The sequence below is a fragment of the Dermacentor albipictus genome, chromosome 6, assembly GCF_038994185.2.
Source record: "Dermacentor albipictus isolate Rhodes 1998 colony chromosome 6, USDA_Dalb.pri_finalv2, whole genome shotgun sequence".
Taxonomy (NCBI): domain Eukaryota; kingdom Metazoa; phylum Arthropoda; class Arachnida; order Ixodida; family Ixodidae; genus Dermacentor; species Dermacentor albipictus.
In genome coordinates, this window is record NC_091826.1 from 62,150,688 (window position 1) to 62,174,212 (window position 23,525).

Genomic DNA, 23,525 nt, shown 5'->3' on the forward strand with positions numbered 1-23,525 from the left:
TTCTTCACACTGCAAAGAGATCGGCGCAAGCCGACGAGAGCGCAATTGACGCGAATGCTCTGAACCGTAGACAAGCCTACGGAGATCGACGCGTTGCATGGGATTTCAATTCTTTTGAAGCTGCTGAAGCCTGAATGGCACTGACCCTGGAAACATGGATATACCTCATGTCTAGGTCCTTATTCCGCATGCTTCTGCGTACAGAATGTTGGACAAGTGACTCGTGCACTATATGCCTCCTCTCACATTGTCAACGGTTCACCAAGGACTTCGAGTTCCTGTGAATGGCGAAGAAGATCCACGGAATGTTCCCTTGGTGTTAACGTAGTAACCTCGCAAAGATGTCGTAGCCAGATGTTGGGGTATCATTAATGGTCACGTGCCCACACGCCCCGTACCCTCCTCACCGGCCTCTCACCGTCCCCGGCCATGTGCTTAAAAATTTCTGGCTACGGCACTGGTATTTGAGGCCAGTACTTAGTACTTACCGTACCAAGGGTCCTCGGGCACTTCCAAGCCGTCTGCAACACGTTTAAACATTTTTAGACACATTTTAGCTTGAAGGACCCCCAACAGTTACTGATGGAACTAAAGTTGTCAGTACGTTGGATCGTAAGATCTAGGGATTGGTATGGCCAACGCTACTAGATTAGCGATGGGTATGGCTGAGGTAGTTCTTCATGCTGCTGAAGTCTCTCCGGTCATCCACGCCTCCGCATTTGTAACCGTATCCGGCAACCAGCTGTTAGTGAGGTGTCCAGTTAGTGAGGTGTTCGTTTTTTTCTTCTTTTTTTCTTTCCGCCAGGAATTCGGTGGCGGCCTTCATCTCCCTCACTGTGAACGCCGTGTAAACTTCAATCTATTAAATAGCGGGCCGGCTCGGATCGTTTTGTGCCTATAGTATTTCGAGATATCTCCAACAAGTGTTGCGGCCAGGACAGTGCGCTGTAAAACTGAAGTGTAGCCAGTGAAAGGGGTTTGGTGAAAGGGTCTTAACTACCTGAACACTTTCGAAATAATTTTAAACGTTACAAGCGGGCTTTGCAAACCCCTTTCGAAATTGCACACCCCCCACCTGCACCCTATCCTGACGCCGAAATAAAAATCAGAGCAACTGACGGAGACCACGAGCGCGGAATGCGTCGTGGGAAAAAAAATCCTTCCTTCGACATTTCCGCGGCTGCTGCTGCAGTGTCGTGCTGAATACGTGGGTCATACTGAAAGAAATGTCGTCATCGTGCCTCGTCGCCGTACCTATTGTAGCCATGCGTCATTGTCATTCCAGCTCCGCGATTCCCTTCGTCGCACCATTGTCTTCAGGCCGTCGTCACCATTGCATCATCAATCGTCACTTACAGCGCATACATAGACGGGGGACAAAAAAGGACGACGTAGACAAGCGCTGTCTACGTCGTCCTTTTTTGTCCCCCGTCTATGTATGCGCTGTAAGTGACGATTGATACCATGGAATACCAACTAGCCCGTACTCAAACCTTGCGTCACCATTGCATCGTCGTCGTCATACCATTGTCGTGATTGCGCCGCCGTCGTGCAGTCGTCGTGTCGTCGCGATCGTCTCGACCACTGACGTCATGCCGTCGACGTTACACAATTCAGTTGTCGTCATACACGTCGCGTCGACATTCCAGCATGCTCGTACCATTGTCGCGATGCGGTTGTCGTCATTTCATTGTCATCATTTTAGCACCGTCATCCTAGGGAAAGGTGAGACGGGACTAGTCGATAATCCATGCCCGCAGCGCGACAGCAAGCAGAAGACGGAAGGGCACGGCGCAGACGTCGTGCCTTTCCGTCCTTCGTCTGCTGTCGTCAGTGGCGTAGCAACAGGGGGGGGGGGGGGGGGGGCGTGGGCCCCGGGTGCACGGGGCCAGTAGGCGGGGAGGGGGGGGGGAGGGCGTGTCATATACGTCTGAAGACATCCGAAAATTGTCGATATCCCCGCCTTCCTCGACTACACCCGGGGGGGGGGGGGGGGGGGACAGAAGAGCATAGGGCCCCGGGTGCCAGACGACCTAGCTACGCCACTGGCTGTCGTGCTATGCAGTTCGGTGTCATCGTATCGTCCTCATATCGTAGTCGTCGTTCAAGCTCCACAATTGGCTCCGTCACACAGCCGTCGTCCATCGGCTTCATTCTAGCAACTGCATCACGCTCGTCATGTCATCACATAGTCGTCAATCATGCTATCGTCATCTCCGCATGGCCGTCGTGCCGACCGGGTCGTTCAATCGGCTCCATTTTGCAGTGGTGATCGTAGTGCCGTCATGCCGATGTCCGGCGTTGCTGCGTCGTAGAGTCACCTTCGAGCCGTCGTGGTCCTTCCTCCGCCGTCAAGGCTGCCACGTGCATGATCGAAAGCAACGAATTTTGTTGAGAGAGGCATTTCCCTGAGGAATGTGTCCGTGGTCCCTACTTGCCCAAATGATCGCTCAGTATACGAACAGCTTTCTTCACAAACACAAATGAAAGCCTCGCTGCAGCCGATTCCCACAGGGCGTGGCATCCACATTTTTTTCTCTTCTCGCGATGTTGTTAATTCAAGATTTTTTCAACCAGTGCTCTGTGGGCGTCGACAGAAATTATCTCGGTGCACCCGTGGCCCCGCCTTGAAAGCACCGCAGAAGATGCAGCGTGTGCCTTTGTAAGTACCCGCACACGACAGTCCAAACAGGTGGCGCTCAGCGACAGCCCGCATGAACACGACTCGGCACCAACCACCTGTTTCAAATGTGACAGCAGCACATCGTACTTGAAACGTCTATTTTGACTTTACACAGCTCCAAAAGCAGTCGGCAACAAATACAAGGGACAGCATAGAACACTCATGGAAGACCGCATTGTGTGGTCACGGACAGAAAGACGCATATAATTCCCCCACCCTTTTACCCCCTGCCCTTTAGAACAGCAACAACAACGAAGCAGACCGCGAGCTACCCTTCTCTTCAATAAATCCTTCTTCAATTTCATCACTGCCCTCTGATCGGCCCTCGCTCCTTCTTCGTCGGGTCGGTATCGTACGCGAGAACTTGCGGTACAAACGGAAAAGAGATGCCGCAGCCGGTCCAGAAAGACTTCGCTCTTGCGGGACGAAATAATTACCGCCTGTCTGCTTGAAAGCCCGCGCTTCTAGGAATTATCGGCTGCCGGAAACGAGCCGACGCCCCATCTCTTTGCTTCTCTGCCCTCCCCCATCCACGGGCTCCCCACACTACACTGTACCACCCGGCCCAGGCCAAGAAGTCCGCCTCTAGATAGCCTATACGGAGATGGCGCTTTTGTGAAGTGTAGGAGATACGGTCAGCACTCGGGATAGCATGTGCATGTCCCGTGCGTTTCTCGGCACGCAGATGTGTAGAGAATTTGCCGGTCTGTCGTGCAGCATCACGGCTCGGCTGTCATGTAAACGTCTACGTCGCTTTGTGATGCGGTCAGAAGCGCTCAATCCCAGCTTGACTGTTAGAGGTGCGGACAGCTGTGTGTGTGTTGCATCGGCTGCTTTCTCTTTTTGTCATTACGGTTCTGCTCGATAAAAATATTGAGACTTTCGCACTGTCGTCTTGATGAAATGCTATATACTTGCGAGGAGAATAAGCCACTGAGGTAGCTAGGTTAGAAAGCAGAGTTAAATGTCGGTAACATCCAGATTACGCTTAATTTGTTACCCATATTGCATGGTTCAGGGGTTCGGTCAGTTACGAAGACGACAGCAAATTACCTAACTCCGTAACATGTACGTATCTTGCATGCATACTTGGTGTTTTGTGTGGCCGGATTCCAAGATCGGATCCTGGGATTCGTAAGATAAGTGAACGATTTCTTAGTAGTTTTCTTGTTCGTAGATAAGTGAACGCTTAGTTTTCGATTCGGGATTAGTTGAAGCCACTATCATGGAACAATGCGTGGTATCGCTCTTTCCTGGGAAACGTTTAGCATCGCTAAAACGTAAAACGTGTTCTCTCGAGTGGCATAACAGGACCCAATGGTTGCGAATACATTCTCCGGGCGTCGTGATGTGAAAATGATTGTGTCACTATTCTTATTCACTGCTTAATTGTCTTCTGCATGGAACATACCTGTACACGTCCGCATTATTTGATCACGCTCCCCCCCCCCTCAAGTTCTCCTCGATGTGAGTGGTTAGTATTTTTGCTTCAAAGCGAAAGCGATGATGTTTGCGATTAACCGCTCTGTGTCATTTTTTTTCCTTTGCATGATGGCGGCGGAAATTACTCTATTTACCACTGCATTTCGGGCTGCGGTCTCAAAGTACAATACACATCTCTTTTACTCCCAAAGTGTAATAAATTTTTCAGAAGAGCGGCGATGCGTTCATGCGCGTCACCCTCATGGAGCCATTCGGAGGGCAGAGCCCTCGTAGCTTCTCCGAGCGCTTTGAACCCCTGTGCGAGAATACGTATCTCCCGGTACGCCCAGAAAACTGATAGCCAAACAAAGAACACGCATGATTCAACGCGTCTGACCGTCAAGCTAGGACTTCGGTTTACTTTGCTACGCTCGAAGTATGGAACAAGAAAGGAAAGAGATGCCTTTTCGTGGTTCGGAAGATTGAAAGCTAAAAACGAAGCGTGAATCAACGCGTCTGATCAAGGCGAGGGAACAGAGGGCCACGCCAGAGCAGAGCCAGCCGAATTCAAAAATGGGAGAGACCGTCCGCTCGCCCTCCTCCTCGAAAAAAGCCGCCTGCGCGCGGAGCGCTTCCATTGGCTGGTCGAGGGGCGCCGGCTCGCGCTGATTGGTCCCGATGGCTCCCGGGCGCAGGGCCATCTTTTCGGAAACGGGCGAACTCGCAGTCGTGAACGTCGAGCGCACGTTGTTGCCTTGTAAGCGGTCCCCTGCTCTGCACGAGGACGTCGACGAAGGTTACAGGAGCGCAACTACATCACCCATTGCAGCCGGTGAGTAACGACTACGACTTCATTGCTGTGAGTGTGTTTCAGTGATGAGAAAAGTTTTGCACCGTTACATTTGGAGTTTACGCTGGAGCCGGAGGGGAGGCGTCGTCTGCTTTCGCGCGCGCTCTCCGTCTGTTCCGGCTGCGCGGAGCAGACGAACAAGCAGAGCAGGGCGGGAAATGCGACGGAGGTAAACGCGACAACTGCGCTCGAAAGGCAAGACTCGCTTGTACGGACCATTTACAAGCATAAATGTCGAATGTTTTGGCGAAAAATTCTTAGCGCCTATGTCTGTATCTGTAGATTAGTTGGTGAGCGGGCGCTTTGAACCTCTGACGAGGGCTACATATTTCGCTACGCCCGTGCCCCAAAGACCAGAAGTGTTTCGCAGAATTTTTCGATGTTAGCAGCAAACGGAAATGAATTATATTCTTCGTTATATTGGGAAGCTTAAGGAAACATTTAGTCGGTGACAAATTCATATAAACCGTGCGCCGAGCTGTCGTTTAATGGTGCATGTTTAAGCGTCATTTCATCAACACGGTTCTCCAGACGACAGAAGAGACGGAAATTTTCTCTGATAATTATTCACGTGTTGGCGCGCTATCAGAAAACATCGTCCTAAACACGCCCTTCCTGGAAAAGCAAATTTGGTGAGGGCGGCTTGTAGAAGTAGAATTTCAGTGCCAAAGAAATCATACACTGAACTACCTCCGTCAAAGTCTGCTTCTCTTGCAAACAGCTTCCGCTTAGTCTACTTTCTACGTCGAATTGGTTTCTTGGGATAATCTTTTCAGAAGTAAATTCTAAAAGTGTGCTAGAAAAAGGTTTGCCTGAATCACACCAATAAGGCAATCTTGCTTCGAAGGATAGAAAAGTGTTAGGATGATTGTCAGTGCACGCAGTTCTCACATTTTTATGTTCTAAAGTGTAAAAAGAAAGGCTCGGGGAGGATTATCTTGCGCTTAGCTACCGTTCAGAACGACCTATATGTAAGCTATTTAGAGGCTGAAAGCACCTGCCACGCCCATCCACACATTTCGCTTTTTGTGACATCAAGTTAGTGTGAACAGCTTCCGACATCAACGTGGCAACTATGACATAAAGCGGGTGGTACCCGCCTAGTTGGGTGAACAGACAATTTTGTTTCAGTCTTACTTATTGCAACATTGTTTAACTTCTTTCGTCAGTTAGCTTCGGCACAAATGGGGAAAGCATGTCGTTCATTCGTCACCAAGCTCGTCGAATTGAATGGCCGTTTTCGCACCGATTCCTGCTACCAGAATTTCCTTCTGACAAATTTAGACGAAATCTGGACGTGGCGATATTTTCCAACAAACCATCGATCACGTGATCTTAGTTGAAGGCAGCGTTGACTAGAGAAATGTGAAAGCGTCACGGTACTTGATTTCCAGAAGTGTAGGTGGAGTGCTAAACGCGTCGAAGGAGGCGTCACGGTCAGTGACCAGACAAGAAAAGGCTTTCACGGCACCTGATTTTTTCCCGGTACCCGAATCGGCGACATTCTGGCACGTGTCGTTTTCGAGCTGCAATGAGTTAGCTTGCAACTTTCACTGTCGCCACGCCAGGACAGCGTTCCAAAAGTTCGTTGTAGCATTGCCGTGGATCCGGCACTTCTCTTTCGCCGAATCGAGCCTTCGAAAAGGGGGAGCTGAGCCACTGGTCATTCTTGACGCGTGCGAAATTCGCTACGCCCACGAAAAGCCGAAAGCACAAACGCAGGGAGGATACACGGGGCGCCATAGCCGGCGGGGTCCGCGGTTCTCTCCCCTACTGCGAACGTTTTTTTTTTTTTCGTGCATACGTTATCGCGAACTCCCGGCGCACACAACCACCTCGCTCCCTTTTGTCCTTCCTCCCGCTCGCCGGTCAGCATTGACCTTCACAAAGCGCGTGCCGATGTGAGCAACCGGCGAGGTGAAAACGCGAGGAGGAACCGACCTTCACCGGCCCGATCTGTTGTGTCCGGCCGTCTGCTACGCTTGGAAATCGTCTGCTAAAGAACAGGTTGGCCGCGCGCTCCTCGGCTTGGTCCGAGGCGCTGAACGTGTATTCACGGAGCTGGGCCACAGACCCATGTGGGAGGAAGGGTGGAACAGCGCCTCGGTGGAAGGACCAGATGGGTCTGTCGTCGAGGACCTCTGCAATGACACGCGGTTCTGAAGTGTTGTCAGTTTCCAGAACTCGGCTCCGGAACCGATGCGAGAATGGGGGCATTCTATGCGCATTCCCTATGGAAATAGATTGTGGCTGGTGCCGTCTAACTTGTTCTTTTTACTGTCATATTGCTACGCGAACGAAGGAATAAGAACCGGAAAGTATTTGCAAAGGATAACTACAGCGTTTGCCAGTACAGCCAGAGAGCGTTCGTCGTCTTCGTCGGGGCGCCAGCGTGCATCGTTCACAAGAAATGCACAACACAGTATGCATGTATCAATATAAAGAAAATTAAATTATGCGGTTTTACGGGTTAAAACCACGATCTGATTATGAGGCACGCCGTAGTGGGGGAGGACTCCGTAAATTGGGGCCACCTGAGGTTCTTTAACGTGCATGCACCTAAAGCACACGCGTGTTTTCGCATTTCGTCCCCGTCGAAAATGCGGTCACTGTAGGCGGGATTCGATCCCGCAGCCTTTTTACTATCATATACGAGGTCTGTTGTAGGCCCCTCTGCGCTTCGTAGCGCTAAGAAACCGCCGAACATTTATGCCTAAGAAAAGTAATGTTTCTTTCATTACATTTCTCCCGTAACTTTGCACCTCGAATCTTCCAGCATTCTTTTACTAACCTTTGCCACCCCAACTCCGCGTTTACGCACTCCGGTCTGACTGGGGTCACTTTATGGCCCTCTGAACTGCCGCAAAAGTTTTTTTCTCATTTCATTCTCGTTTGTTTTTACGTAGGTCCGCAACTCTCTCCAACGTGCGTATCCGTGAAGGAACAACTAAATATTGACATTTGCTATGTTTACTCGCCTAAGTAAGTTATGAGAACACATTTAGGTCTCTCTCCCTCGACTAGCCAGGGACCTTGAAACTCTAAATTTGGCTCAGAGCCACCGGAATTGGCTGGGACGCCGCAGGCCAGATCACACAACTGTGATATGCATTATATAGGGCGGCGGGAAGTTCGCAAGCAAAACAGTCGGTGGTTCTTTGCACATTCCACGAACCGTCGAATCTGCATAACTTGCAACACTTGTTCTCTCTCGTGGTATAGTTGCGGCTCGCGGCTGTCCTCCGCATCGGCATTCGTTCGTCAACTTCTGGTTCTTGTCTTCCCCGGTGGTTGAGGAGTCGTGCCGGGAGGTCCCGTCTTGATGTACCGTTATCTCCGCCCTTGTGCGTTCTTTTTTTTTTTATCTGTGGCCCTGACTTCTGGCCCTAGCATCGCACGTTTTTTTATTTTTTTCTAGCGTGTCAACACGTAAGCAAGAGAAGTTCTCAGATTTAGGAGACTGACAAGCGTAATGCTCTTTATTATTATTATTATTATTATTATTATTATTATTATTATTATTATTATTATTATGTCAGAATTCTACTGTCGTCACCTTCTGCGCCACGTATTGCACAGATTACTAATTAGCCCGGCAGCTACTTTTAAGAACTTTTGTCAAGTTTGCCGAGGACCTGATGCAAATAATTTGATTGTTTTCCAATTGATTTGAAGTTTTCCAAAAAGGAATAAGCTTGTATATTCATTCTCTCCTACCTTCGGTAGTCACGTTTCCGAAAACGTCGCGTAGGTCAACTCTGCTCCAATGATTTTCTTTCTTCCACCGACAGCACAGCAATGTTCTGAGCTGAACGGTTCGCAATGTTCCACGCAGTAAGCGAATAACTAGGGATAATACGTATTTGCTACAAACAACGTACGGTACATCAACATTTACAAGTTATGTGCCCGGCAAGAACTAATCTATCACAACTGAGCACATGTGCACACGCGAGTGATCAGGCAGGAAAAAAAAAAAAAAAGAACCCGACCATATAGTGACCGCCCGAGGAACTTTACTGAGTCAGAAACGTGACAAACCTCTGCTTTAGACGTATTTGCTAAATAAAGAACGAAAAGCTGATAAACCACACTGATGCTGGTTCAGCTTATATGCGATAAGTTACGATAGCTTGGATTACATTTTTAGTCCCGCCTTTATTGCAAGCACTGTATACGCTACTCGCGCCGTTTGGACGAAGCGCAATGAGCTCAGGAAACGCTGACGTGTCATTTGAAGCTGTAGCCAAAGCTTCGCGTGTCGTCCACCCAGTCACCGTCTACGATATGCACCGAAACGGGAGGTTTGTAGGGCCGCACCGGCGTCACGTACGGTACATCCATTGTAAACACGGAGGCAGCTGAGGCACGCAATGGACGCGTCACCACGCGGTCAAACATGGCAGCGCCCACAGTATCGCCGTTTAAAGCGTCATACAATTTTTATAGGGGCGCCAGCCAATTAGGTGCGCTTATTTCCCTTACGTCAAATGTATTTGCGTGTTTAAAACTATCTTCCCAGTACAGATCTCTTTTTGTGTCGCTGGCTTTAGGTTCAAACTGGAACGTCCTGACAAATATTATGGACGATATTGATATCGGTGCCCAGCCAAAATTAATATTTTAGTTTGAAACAACGAGCTTTCAGTTTAAAAGTTAGCTTTGAAGTTAAATTAGCAGAGCATAGCTGTGAGCGGAGAGGCTCGAGTCAGAGGTCGAGTTAACCTGAAATCGACCGCGTTTGCACGTAAGTCGCCGAGAGTGTTGTCCCGAGTCGACCCGTTCCTTGCAAGCGGCTCGACCGAACTCGCTTCGACGCTCGCTCGACCCGACTGGCTAGCTTTACCTGAACCCGGAGAGCGGTTCTCAGCCCGACAAACCGACCCGATCCGACTTTGTCGGGTTGCTATAGCTTGCTATACCGATAAGGCGACTATAGCTAGCGGTGAGACGGCGCGGAGACGCCACGTTCGCGAGCGAAGAAGGCACGCGCACTCCACTACCGTTACAAAGACGATTCATAATGTAGGAAGCGTTCCTTTTTTTTGGCAGCGTTATGCATCCACGCAGTTCGGGAGTCGGGGGAGCCCAGGAGCGCGGTGTATGGCACGAGTAAACAGTTCTCGCGAATGTGGGGCAGTATACTTTTTCTCGAGGGCGCAACGGTCCATGCGGGTACCGCCCGACTCTCTCTCTCTCTTTCCCCTCTCCACCCACCCTCACACTGCCGAGCTATGTATCCGCAGGTGGTTGTATCATTCGTCGAGTCGTAACACAACGGCAACACAAAAGACGCTCGCAGCCGCTTGCGAGGAGCCGGACACGCCGGATTATAGTCTTCCCGCATCCGCGTGCTCTCAGTAAAACGCATACGCACAAGCTCTCTCTCCCTTTGTGTCTTTCTCCCTCTCTCACACACACCAACGCGTACGCTGCGTGCACGCGGTTCTTGGGCAAAGTTTCTGCACAAGTACGCCACAGCGACCAAGAGCTCAGTGACTACGCGGAGCAAGCGAATGGCTCGTGTATTCGTGCGTGTGTGTGTGTGTGCGTGTGTGTGTAAACGCAAGAGGAGGGGTAGAGATGAGACGCGTTGTTTATCGCGGTCGGCATCGTGTGGGAACCGGGCGTTTCGACCGCACTGCCGCCGGCGCTCTTTCTCGTACGACTTCCGTCCACCGCCATCTCTCTCGTCGTTCTGCAGGAGGAAAGGATAGGCGTAGGGAGAAAGATAAGAAGAGTGTATAGGCCTCGAGCTCTGGTTACGCGGCGCCACTGTACCGGTACATGCAGCGCCACATGCGGCCATCCTAGGAGATTTCAGGTTGGGGGCACTACTGTTTACGGCCGCGCCGCGCACTGCGCTATGGGTGGAGATGGCGTTGACGAGTGATCGGCGTGTGTTGTTTTGCGGCTTTCTAAAGATAGAAAATATCGATGGCTACTTCAAGAAGAGCTGCTTACGCATGGGTGCGAGGTTGTACTATAGCAGGCACGTTTACGCAGTAAGAGAAGAATCGGTGAACGCAAGAGGCCCGTCGGACATCGTCGGCAAATGTGTCGCCCAGATTTTCGAAAAGCGTGGACTACGATGTGCGTCTTGAGGTGAACCAATCCTTTCTTCAAAAAAAATAAATAAATAAGTGCCTCAATATCGCTAACCACTTCATTTTTTTCTTTTTTAGTTGTCAGAAAATTGCAGAAATATTTTGCACGCAAGCTGTACATGCAAAGCTGGCTGCGGAGGCTGGTGCAAGCACGCCGCGGCCATGGCAATATTCGTAAATGAATACGAATATACAACGTGCACGGATGTTCCATGTGCATGGAAGAAACCATCATCGCGTCCCAACGTCGATGTCAAAAAATCAATCAAGGAAGTCTTTTCCCGTACGGGAAGTTCGTTTTTTTACTTTTTGTGTGTGTGTGATGCGACTTTGCCGCTGATTGACGCAATCAGTTTTGCAAGTCGACCTTCGCGAAAACTAATTCTGCAGATGGTGAACCCTGCAGCTCTTTTCTCGCAGTTTGCAGGTGTAAATTGTGCCATTAAGGAGCTTGAGGAGCGCAGGGACATGATCCAGGTGCCGTCGACGGCACATCTAGCAGACGACAGCTTCGACCGAGAGTTGCTAAAATAAAACTAGATAAGGAGGGCAGCATACACAGTGCGCTAAAGGTCACTTCGACCTCTCCTTTTATTCTGAAAAGTGAAAACATGGTCTCAAAGATGCCTATCCCTGAAAAAGATTTCTACAAACAATTCGTCAAAAAAACATTGATCAAATATTGGAGATTGCCGAAATCACCAAGGGCCAGGCTGCCGTAAGGAGGTTTGATTTTTTATTAACATACACTTCTAATTTTAAATACATGTGACTTGTTTTAACTGAGACATGTTTTGTAGCCAGGTGGAAATATTGTTAGAATGTACGCTGGGTGCTGAGCGATGTTGCTTCTCTCGTTTCCCACGAAGTGAGCACTGCATATTCGCGTTTCATTCCTTTTCAGTTGCCACAGCTCTCCCTCTGAGCTGTTAGAAAGCAAGAAGATAACAAGAAGATAACGTGTCTGAATACATAAGGCGCACAGACTGGCATTATAAAGGCAAAAGGCGCAGCCCATCAGAAACAGGTCAAAAGAACACAGACGACACACACATTTGGCGCTTTGCTGTGTGTTGTCTGTGTTCTTTTGTTCTGTTTTTGACGCGCAACTACTTTGCCTCCATCATGATATACCAAGAAGCCCAATGTGCAACATTATACTGGCATTAATCGATAGTGTTTACCTTGCTCGGCGGACAGCTGCGATCCACCTCTGTCTTCTTTCAGTCTCATACGATTTCCAAGGAAAACGGTAGAATTTGATCGGCGGCAATTTTCCAGCAGTGTTCCTGTAGCTTTTGTGACAGCCTTAACGCAGCAATACGGCGAATTGCCTTTCCTGGACCCGGTTTTCACAACCACGCGACGAGGCGCCATGCTCCCCTACGTTGTCAACGCGTCCACTTCGCATTCACCCCCAACCTATAATCGCCGTCACCCGCGACAGAGGGCGCTACATGCACGGCTTGAAGCTGCAGTGCACGAGGCCTATACACAGACGCGTGCTTACTTTTTCGTTGGAAAACGGGTAGAAGGAATTAGCCATTAGCCCGCGCGTAACCGGGTACACACGGCGCCGACGAGAGCCGCTCTTTGCGGCACTACTACGGTAAAAAAAAAAAAAGTAATGAACGAGAACGGATAGGAAGAAGGGGGAGGGGCGGCAGGATGCGGAAGGCAACAAACAAGAGAGGACAGCATGTATGTAGCAGGAAAGCAAGCAGATGTTCTACTCACCCTGGTAGGCGGCAGATGAAAAGAACGGGGGAGAAAAGTGTGTGGAGGACTTCATATTTGTTGGAGGTACAGAAAAGAAAAAAAAAAGATCGAATGAAAAGTTCCACGAGGGCCCAGTAGTAGGGAGCCTGACAGAACAAACATTGAGTAAATTTTCAGAATGGATACTATAGTCGTTCGTTCTGGCAGAGGACGTGCACACTCCATGTGGGCGAGACGCGCTGGCGGAAAATAAAGTAGTATTACACTGCGGGACGCCGCTCTGTACGCCCGTTAGAACAATGTACAACGAGTAATTTTGATGGAACAACTCTTCGTCCGTTAGTTGAGTGCATATTCTAATGCTCACACTCCTTGGGCCCAATCAAAGTGTGTGCACACCCATAAACACTGTGTCGAACACTCACTTTGTGCACGCTTATCCACTTGGTATATCGTGTGTCGGAGCTTCTTGCAGAGCATGTTGACGAATACAGCAGCAGCATTAATAATAATAATAATAATAATAATAATAATAATAATACTTCGGTTAAGCGTTCACTAACGTACACCTACCTGGGCCATTAGGGTGTACGTGTAGTTGGGAAGTGTCGTGAATCGGTGTCTCAGTAACCAGGCAAATGTTAATACGAATCTCAGAGTATAATGAGCAAACAAAGACAGGTTTGTTTTACGACACGATCGAATGGTCGGCAGCAGGATGGCGAGAGAGGCAGAAAGGTTGACTCATAGGTCGTGCACGTATAGGGAGCTTCCCGTAATCGTTCTGTGGGCAGAGTGCCGTTTTAGCATAAGCGTAAAATCACTGGCATAAATACGTCCCATCGGCGAGCCATTTCCCCCCCGTTGCCCCCGATGATTGCTTACCCATCTCTCTCTCGTACATAGACGAGGGTCCCTTGTCTAAAACCTTACTTTGTGCACTCGGGTGTTGGTCCATCTGCGATAACGCGGGCGACGTCTTTCTCGCCCTGATTGGGTCACAAACAAATTGTCGAAATGTCAGCACAAGCGAACTATACTTTTTTTTTTGTACCGATTACATATGCACTGTGTGCTGCTTGACTTCATTGTATATAATTTGTAAATGGCGTCCTTCCTCCTACGCTACCCTCTCTCCCTGCCCTGAACCGGAAGATGCGAGCGTATGATTTGCCCGGGGTCCAATCTTGAGCGTGCAAAGTCGTACGTCGTCGCTCGCGAAGTCATCGCGCATGCCAGACCGCTTTTCTCGTTCGCATCGGTGGAAACGCACTCTGGGAGCCGGTTCGCATCGCCAGAACGCGTTACCTCTGGTTAGTTACACTTACAAACAGTCGGCACAAACCGGACTAACCCGCTTCCGCTCACCGGTCACGCTTCTTATACGTTACGTACGCCGTCGGTCCCGACGTTGACAAAAAGGCTCCGCGATCGCCGCCAGCAGAGGGCGTAGCGGCGTTTGCAATTAGCGTTAAACGGCCCCGATGCGCGGGGGTAACGCGCTCAATGTTTGCTTTCTTTAATCGCCGCGCTGACTACGCGCGTGGGAGCTCCTCGAACGCATCCTTTACGTTCGGGTATCTTCTACGGATACACACAACGCAGACCTGTGCGCTCCCGTATAAATTACGGCGTAATCCCGCAAGGCGGCGCTGAGAACGCTCCTGCGGCGAGGTGAGTAAAGGATGGACGCGATTCGCACACCTTGGCGTGGCTGCAATTAAGCGCGCAGAGAAACGCCGGAGGGGGTTGGGGGGCCGGCGTAAAGAAGAGACACATCACCTGCTTCAGTGGGTTTCCTTCTGCGACTCTTGTTATGTAGTTTTCCCCCGGACGGAACTGACGGAACTGGTAGCGTGCCCACCGCATCAAAGGCTTGCTACTGAGCCCTTCATCTGGATGGGGAAATGAACTGCACCGCTCGAATCCACCGCAGTTCGTTGCCGTGCGTGTACCATTTCTTTCTTGTCTTTGCCATTCTGAGAATACTGTTGTTTCTTTATACTGAGGTATAGTGTTCTTTTGTGCTGTGAAACTGGTTTACCCCTGCAAGACAGCCCTGAGGGCGCAGTCTTTCATTACGTCGTTGCGGAAGCTTCGCGGACCGGTGAGCCGGATGGCGAGATAAACGAGTGTGGATGGCCGCTCGAGCGTGTGGCGGCGGTGCTAAGGGATAAAATGGAAAAATAAAGTGTTGAAAGGGTAACAAGCAAATACGCAGCTCTGAATATGCGTTGAGAGCGTCCCGACCTCACGCTTCTCTCTGTTGTTACTACCATGTGTCTTTTGTTATCGCTTCCGAATAGCAGGTATACGTATCCCCGCTTAACTGATTGTCAGGGCGATGAGGTAAGCAACATGGGCGTGTCACAAGTAGTATCGATGACGTGTTCATTTGCTTCTTGTGACTTATAGAAATCTCGGGCAGGATGTCTAACTTCTGTATGTTGCGCGCATTTATCTTTGTTCGGCTCATCAGGTTGCCAGCGCTGTCACCCGTTTCACCCCCACATCTTTCGTTTCTTCGCGTTGCTGGCGACGCTGGCTGTTGTGCTTCGTGCGAGCGAAGTGAAACTACAGCGGACGACGTCCGCTTTGCGAATGCACGGTGGTTGATCGAACGCGAGAACGCTGTGCTTCGGTGCATTGATCGGAGCATGACCGTACATCCTGGGCGCCAGCCGTATGCCCAGTACACTCCCACTTAGACCCGCGCTGGTATAGAGCGCACAACCCAGGGGATTGCAGACTAAACGGCCGTCATCAGACAGACGAGGCGGCAAACAGTGTCCCGACATACGTTACGCACCATCGGTTAAAAAAGACGCGACCCCTGTCCCCCCTCCAATTTACGTTACAGCTACTCGCCGCAACCACGAGCTGGGACTAGAAACACGGCGAGAAATGGCAGCGACGGGTGATCCATCTCCATTATAGCGATAAAAAGAAGAAGAAAAAAAAAATGTACCGAGAGAAGAAGCGATTCGAGATAAGCGTGTACCGCATTTACTCGTATAGGATCCGTACATGTGTCCCGTTTTTGGAGTCTTAGCGGGGTGTGGCTCTTACACAAACGGAAATACGCGCGGTGTAACCGCGGGCGACGTCGAGGGTGATGTGCCGAATAATGCGAACACTGGCTCACACACTACACGTGCCTAAGGTTGCACGTTCGGCTTATTTGTGCATCATATTACTGAAAGATAGATATAAATAGAGGTAGCTATAGAGATGGGTATAGATAGACAGATGCGTCTTAGATGCGCTACGCCAATGGCGTTTACTATTCACGCGTTTATTCGAGATTCAGCGCGATTCATTAGGTTCCGCCTAATAATTCACGGTTACAGTTCTCGGTGTCGCTTACGTCGTCACAGCACCTTTCTACGTCGTCATTGCTGCCCTCCCTTAAAATGTATATATGGTCTTCTCCGTGTCGTCCGTGCTGTTAGATAGTCCAGTAAATAAATAAAAAAAACATGCGTATGTCCAGTCCGACCATGGCTGTGATACGTAATGTATATGCTAGTTAGCTGGTTATGAATAGTTTTATGACGCAATAGCAAGCGAGGCTAGTATGCGCCAACCACAAGGTGATATTGTACAGTTAAGATACAAACGCCTGTAGCAACACAGATCACTACTTCGCGGCTCATTAAAATACTCGTTGCCTTTAAAAGCTTTAAAAAAAAAGACATCGGGAATGAAGTGGCGTTAGTGTTTTGTAAAGTTCGTGAAAACACTTCCGTATTTTCTTCTACAAACGCCGGACGCGTTACTGAGGTGTGGTTCACGGCAAGAGGTTGCTGGCGTCGATTACAGGCCGGTTTCTCCTTCGGCACGTTTCAATACACTGTGGAATAAATAGGTATACATCCGGTGCCGGTCCTGTACTACGCGAGTAAACGCGGTAACTCGCAACCTGCCTGCGCACGATTGCCCGCATCGCGCTTTCGGCTCGACGGCTGCGCGCGGCCTGTCCTCGCGTGCTCGATGACCGAACGATGTCTGGCCTGCGGGTCTTCGGTCACGGCCCACCCTCTCCACCCCTCCTTCCCCCGTCGGCGCCGCGGCGGCGGAGACGGGGTCTCTCGTTTCGCGCTCCATTGGCTGGAAGTTGCCCGACTACGCTTGTTCCTTGCCTCGAACCGCGCAGCTTTCTCACATTAATTTCCACGGTAGCTATCCGAGCAAACGTCATGTCCATTTGGCAGGCCCACGGGAGTCCGGTAGAGGATGGAGTCGAGCGGCGAGATGGATGCGAGCAGGTCGCTTCGTCCCGTCTTTCTTTGTTCGCCGTGTTTTGTACAGCAGTCGCGAGCGGTGTATGTACAAGATATATGTAGTAGATATGTACATATATGTATACATATATGTATATATATACTACAGTGTTTGATCTTGTGCCAAATTGATGTTGGCAAGAAAGGCCTTTTGGGCCCCGTCATGCTGCTATCGTAGCTCTTAGCCCAAAATGACCATCCAGTTGTTTCTTTTACTGGAAAATAAAGATTGATTTGAATATTACTGTTGTTTCTATAAACCGTGACGTCGATCCACCACGACGAACGGGCTGAATATTGGCCGCTGGGAGAAGAAAGGAGGAACAGCACTTTAGATTTAGGAACCAGCTAATTAAGCAAGAGGATTGCGTAATCGAACTGCAAGATGCGAAAATTTGTGCGTAATTTACTAGTCATTGCAGCGTCACGGCAAAAACGGATCCAGTCAAAACGCGGCTAGCGGGCTTGACAGCACTAAACAGTTCCGTAGGTATAGGACGACGTCTTGCATGTACGTTACGACGACGCCATTTTATCTCTATCTGCTGCTTGGAACACACTTGCTTTTGTGAGGGGAGATGTGTGCCCGCGCTAACGCGTTCTTGAAGCGACGCCCATTGCATACACTGTCACTTTCCTTCTTCCTTCGTGGTTATCTTTTCCCACTCGCTCATTCTACCGACGTAAACTGAGATCTATTTCAGGAATTAAGATTGTACCACTGGGTCGAATTGGATAATCTGAACCCTTCCACTATGATTCTCGCTACTGCAAAACTGCAAAGCCAGTTCAAATAATGTTCAGGGAGGACGCTGCTGTATGAATGGTTCGTCACTCGAATCAGTGGAACTTCGACAAAGCTGCTGTATTCCGTTACCGCGCCCCCGAAGCGGCACTTGGACTAAAGTGTATCCCACGGTAGCCGAATGAGTGCTATTTACTGGTCAGTGCCTGAAATATATGCAGATGAGGGCCCACGTTCAGCGCCATCTAGTAACAAATGAGACATAATTACAGCATAATCTATGCGTAATTTAAGGCATAAAAAGGAACGAAAGAGTTAATTTAAGGAAAGAACGATCATCATCATCATCATCATCTCCCAGGAGGAGGAGGAGGAGAAACTTTATTATTGCAGAAACCGTTGCGCGGTTTATTCCTGGGTGGTTCCCTCTGACAGGGCTCCACTGGCGATCGCGGCTCGCCGGGCCTGGTCGAGGGTCGCCAGTTGGCTTCCCAGGTCCAGTTCGGAGAGTCTCGCCTCCCAAGACCACGTACTGAGTGTGTGTGTTGTGACTCGTGGCGAAATTGCGTCGCCCGGACGTTCGGTGCATTCGTGTGTTATGTGCGCGAGTGTCGCTGTGTGGTTGCTACACCAGGGACATGTTCGGGACGTATAACTGTCTGGGTAGATTGCGTGTAGACGAGACAAGTGTGGGTATGTGTTAGTTTGCAGGCGGCGCCAGTCCCTTGCCTGGAGTTTATTGAGAGCTTTGTGTGGGGGAGCGTATTGCGTTCTTCCGAGCCGTTGGTCCTGTAGTATTTGTTGACCTGTCGTTAATAACTCGTGGGTCGCTCGTCGGTCTGTCGGGGGCTGAAGAACGGTGTGGTCTGCCGCTCGGCTAGTGAGACCTCGAGCTGCGCAGTCCGCCTCTTCGTTGCCCCGTAGGCCTTCGTGCCCGGGGCACCAGACGATACCATGGGTCCATTGTCGTGTGCGACCCAGGATTCGAATGGCTTGTATAGGGAGTGTTCCATTCAGGTATAAACGACAAGCCGCTTGTGAGTCAGTAAGGACATGGGCGGACCTTCCCTTGCTCTCAGCGTCGCGAAGTGCGAGAGCGATTGCTGCTGCTTCCGCTGCTGCGCTGCATGTGGCGCGGATGGAGGCTGAGGCTACCAGGTTCCCCTGATTGACAACGGCGAGTGTGTATTTGGGCCCGCAACGTGGCGACGAGGGATACGGGCTAGCGTCCGTGTAGTACGTATCCGGGTCTCTGAAACAACGTTTGTGCAACATGCGGGCACGCGCTGCTCTTCTCTCCTGATTGTGGGTGGGGTGCATGTTCTTGGATCTCCCAGCGATCTCCATTTACCCCTGTCCTACGCCAACCGATTTCAACTAGCACCCGATAATTTCCATAGCGCCATTTTTTACGATCCGTCCGGTGTATTCGGGTCCATTGACGTTCAAATCGAGTAACGCCGCCGTTGACCCACGCAGTGAAACGCACACAAAACAGCGACCTCCCTTCTTCAAATCGGCATTCAGATTCGTGAAGTTCAGTAGGTCTGTCGTGAGCTTGGGGGGGGGGGGGGCGGAGAAGGTCTCCTGGCTTCTCAGCAGATAGTGAACAGTACAATGGCTCGACTTCCAAGCGACCCCCTGCCTCGTTCGTCGCCGGTCAGCCACATCACGGAATGCCCTTTCGGGGAAGGTGGACCAACTTCGCAAGGCTCGAGTCGCTGCATCATTGCCGAAAGAAAAAAAAAAAGTAGTGAACGCCCGCCCTCCCGGCTTCGTAGGGGAGAGAGAGGCCGGATCCGTTCGAGCACCACGACGTTGAACCCAAGGCTGGCGACGCTGTGTCTCTCCGCCCGAAGAAGAATACGGCAAACGAAAGCAACAAGACGATATTCTTCCTCACGAGCATCAGCACGAGCGAGGAGGAAGCGCCGCCTCAAACCCCTCAAGCAAGCGACTTCGCAGGCTCTCCTAGCCAGCTCTCTCTCTCTTTTCCATTGCTCTCGAAAACGAGGCGGCGAGTTCCCGAGGACGTGGAGCACATTAGCCGCCCATCGAGCGAGTCCCATTTTTTTCTTCTTTTCTTTCTCGAGGCGGATCTGCTGCTCTGGCGTGCGCTTGATGACACGCCGGCAGCGCAGGAGTCTGCGAGGCGAAACGGGCATCCCCCGATGACTTCTCTCTCTCACTCTCTTTCTGTCTTTCCTCGCTTTAACTGCTGCGCAGTCAAGAGCCCGAAGCTGTGCAGTCAAGAGTCGAGTCAAAAGTCTACGCGGGCCCGATACGCGGGGGCTTTAGATGCGCGCACTCCACACTCCCCCTCCCCTTCTTCTCCGCCCACCATCTTATGGCCTCGTCTTTTAGAGAAAGTTAAATAGCCCAGGAGACAGCAGGACCACGTGACGTGAACGTCACCCGTCCTCTGGACTCGCTTTTGCGTCGGCGCTCTGTGTTCCGTCTCGCAGTAGCTTGCAGCGCTATTATACTGTATACGTAAAGCTGGCGCCGACCAACTTGAGTACTGCGAGATCTTGCGGCCCTCAAGTTGGCTAACGTTGGCTATCACTTCACTGCACGCTTTTAGCGACTCGAGAGGAAGGAGACGAAGAGAACAGGGACGAGGGGCTTGTTGGGCGAGAGAAAAAGTCGAGAGAGCGAGAGTTTCGGAAGAGGTGGAGGGCAGTCTAATTAGGTGGCTCCGTCCAGCCAGCCAAGCAGCGACCGGAAGTTGGACTTTTTGTAGCTTTTCCTGTAGTTTCCCTGTCGTCCTCCCCCGGTGCCTCTCCGTATCCGGCGAACGTTCTCTCTCTCTCTCTCTCGAAACGTCGACGACCGTCACTGCATGTATTTGCGTGCAAAGTTCGCCTGCGTCTTCGGGAGTACGCGTTCTCGCCCCCCCCTCCCCCTTTCTCCTACACAGAAGCTGCTCTTTAACCGAGGGTGCTCGTTGGTAGTTTCCCAGGGAGTCTCGGGTGTGCTACGTCGGGCGTCACAGCTGGCGTTTACGCGCCGTGTCGTCTTATAGGTTAAGTGCTGTCAGTTCATGAAGCCAGGACAGCTGCGGACGGCCCTTTAAACGGCGGGTTATAAATGCGAACGGTGAATGCGTGCGGAGTTATTCAGCGTCCGGGTCTAAATTAAGAGGTTCCGTGCAGTCGGGGGTGTCTGCGTGGAAAGTCGGCACTGCTTACGAGGAGCTGCGCAACTCTCTCCCAACTCGTATTTATACGGTTGGTGAAGTTGACTGTCTGCTTAGGCAGTATTCCGGAGATGTGCGTGAGCTCCGGCACTCTTTCTGAGTTGCGCTGCTGATTCATGAAAACGCCGTGGAACACCCGACTCGCTCCAACTGCCAGCATTGCGATTCAGCTATCGTGCCGTAAATGGGCACGATGAAGCGCTGAACTCGTTTGCGCTGGGATTTGGGGGCAAACGCTGCTGTAGCGTTGCACAACTTTGTAATCGTCTCTACGACCGAGCGAATTACGAAATTATAACGGGCAAGGACTTGGAACAAGAAGTGTGCCATGTTGCCACTGTTCGCGCTACAGTCATGTTACAGTTGGTTGCAAAGGTTATTTTTATGGAGACGAGTGTGTGATCTGCAAGAAATTCGAAAGTCTGCGCACCTCCTACACGAGAAAAGAAAAGGGGAAAAAAAGGAACAGAAATAAACGTATGAAAACCGTCGAATTTCTTGCTTTGAACACAACAAACGACGAGAGTAATTGTCTTTTTTGTTATACGCTGCTATACGGCTTCGGATACGAGGTAGCTAGCCATGTTCAAGTGGGCTGGGGTAATCGAAGACATAACTGCTACTGCGCGTAAATGCTATTTTCCTGTACAATATACTGATTAACGTAGTGAACTAATTTGACAAAGTGCCCGCTACGTAGCTTCGTGGACATGAATGATCAGCTAGCTAGCTGATTCTGTTTTCCGTTTTATTTAGAAAATTTTGTCCTTTTAAAACTTTGCATACGTTGCTTTTAGAATTTCTTTTCTTTTTGTATAGCTGGTCTTCTGTATTTATTTCATGTATGCAAACTACCGCCCGCCTTCCCCCTCCCACGTAATGCCCTCGTGCCCTTAGGGTGCATGAATAACTAGTTTCGAAGCCTGATGCGCGAAGCCTGATGCGCGAACGTAATTGGGGGTACGCAAAAGAATGTTATCGCACGCCGCTCCGTTCCTCGTGCTCCCGACTGCCCACGAGCCTTACGTCTACAATCTCAGCAACAGGTCGCCGTAACGTCCTCTGATCACATGACTCGTTTCCGCCGCTACACCCTGTACTTTCGTTCTCACGGTATATTTCAAACATCTGCAGTTTCCATTAATGAAGTCTCTTTATTTTACTGTGCAATAATCCGTCAGCGATGATCGGTGATATCTTAGTTGAAATCAAGAAAAAGAAATGGGCATGGGCAGGACACGTAATGAGGAGGGAAGACAACCGATGTTCATAAAGAGTTACGGAATGGATTCCAAGGGAAGGAAAGCGTAGCAGAGGGCGGCAGAAAGTTAGGTGGGCGGATGAGATTAGGAAGTTTGCAGGAACAACATGGCCACAATTAGTACAGGACCGGGGTAGTTGGAGAAGTATGGCAGAGGCCTTTGCCCTGCAGTGGGCGTAACCAGGCTGATGATGATGATGATGATGATGATGATGATGATTGGTGCAAGGCGTTTCTTACGCCCAGGCGCGGACAAGTTTCACACGTCGCGCGGCGTTGTGAGCCTGTTCACATCTCTTTTAACACCGTCGCGCCCTTGCGTCATTCTCTAAGCACGTCGGCGCACGCACCTTTGTGCGGCGCGAGAACATCAGATCCCGAAAGTACCAGACGCTGACGACACCGCTCGCGACGTATCGAAAACCCACGTCGTCGAGTCGCCGTCACTCTCGACAATAGGGGGGGGGGGGGGGGCGATATAAAACACACAGAGACGCGTCGTTCGGTGTTGTACGCGCGCGTGAGATGCCGCATGCGGGACGCGAGAACGGATTAAACGCGACACCTCAGGCGACGTCACAGTCATCCCGCCAACCCCCCCTTACAGCGACAGTTCCATAACCCCCCCTCTCTCTCTCTCCGCTGTTTGCGTCTCGTACGCCCCCCTTTTTCCTCCTCTCAGTTTTCCCACGGGCCGTTTGCGAGGAATCGAGACACCTGCTGGAACCAGCAGTCGGCGGCGGCTTTGCTTCGGGATGGAGACAAAAGGAGGCGCCGGACGAACGTCGCGGCTGATTTTACAGCGTTTTTTTTTCTTTGTTTTCCCTAGCGTTGTCTATGGGAAAGTCATCGTTTGGCGTCGCAGTGGTATTTCGTATCCGCCGCTCCGTGACGAGCAGGTGACAGGTTTATCTCTCTCTATCGCCCCCTTATTTTTTGACGGGGCCGAGCAAACGGGAAGGGGGTGGCGGCGTCGGTGTCGTCTTCACCGAGCATCGACTCGGTGGTGAGGCGATGTAAAATCGAACGGATGTCGTTCTGCTTAGAGCTAACCGCCGTGCGTCAATCGCTTTGAGAGACTTCCGGTTGCAGTTTCCGCTAACTCTGGGAACAGTAAAGATTGGTGTTTGCGATCGCAGTTCCCAGCGTATGAAGCGACTACAGCTTAATCGAAAGGCACAGCGCTTTTCCTTCCATCTGTTTGTTTGTTCTTTCTGTTTTATTATTAGTGGTAGTAGTAGTAGCAGTAGTAGTAA

At 50.6% G+C, this 23,525-nt stretch overlaps 1 protein-coding gene and 1 long non-coding RNA gene across 2 annotated transcripts in view; one reads left to right on the forward strand and one right to left on the reverse strand.

The window, feature by feature from the left end:
- The first annotated feature begins 4,788 nt into the window (after positions 1–4,788).
- Positions 4,789–23,525, forward strand: part of LOC135896590 (caveolin-1-like) — a 95,449-nt gene continuing 76,712 nt past the window's right edge. Inside the window, exon 1 of the mRNA XM_065425052.2 lies at positions 4,789–4,937. The gene's annotated coding sequence lies outside the window, so the exon portion shown is untranslated. The remainder of the gene's footprint in view (positions 4,938–23,525) is intronic.
- LOC139046876 (uncharacterized) lies at positions 11,620–12,637 on the reverse strand. Its single transcript, XR_011506963.1, has 2 exons — positions 12,247–12,637; positions 11,620–11,988 (listed from the first exon to the last, which is right to left on the reverse strand). It is a non-coding gene; the product is annotated as an uncharacterized lncRNA (long non-coding RNA).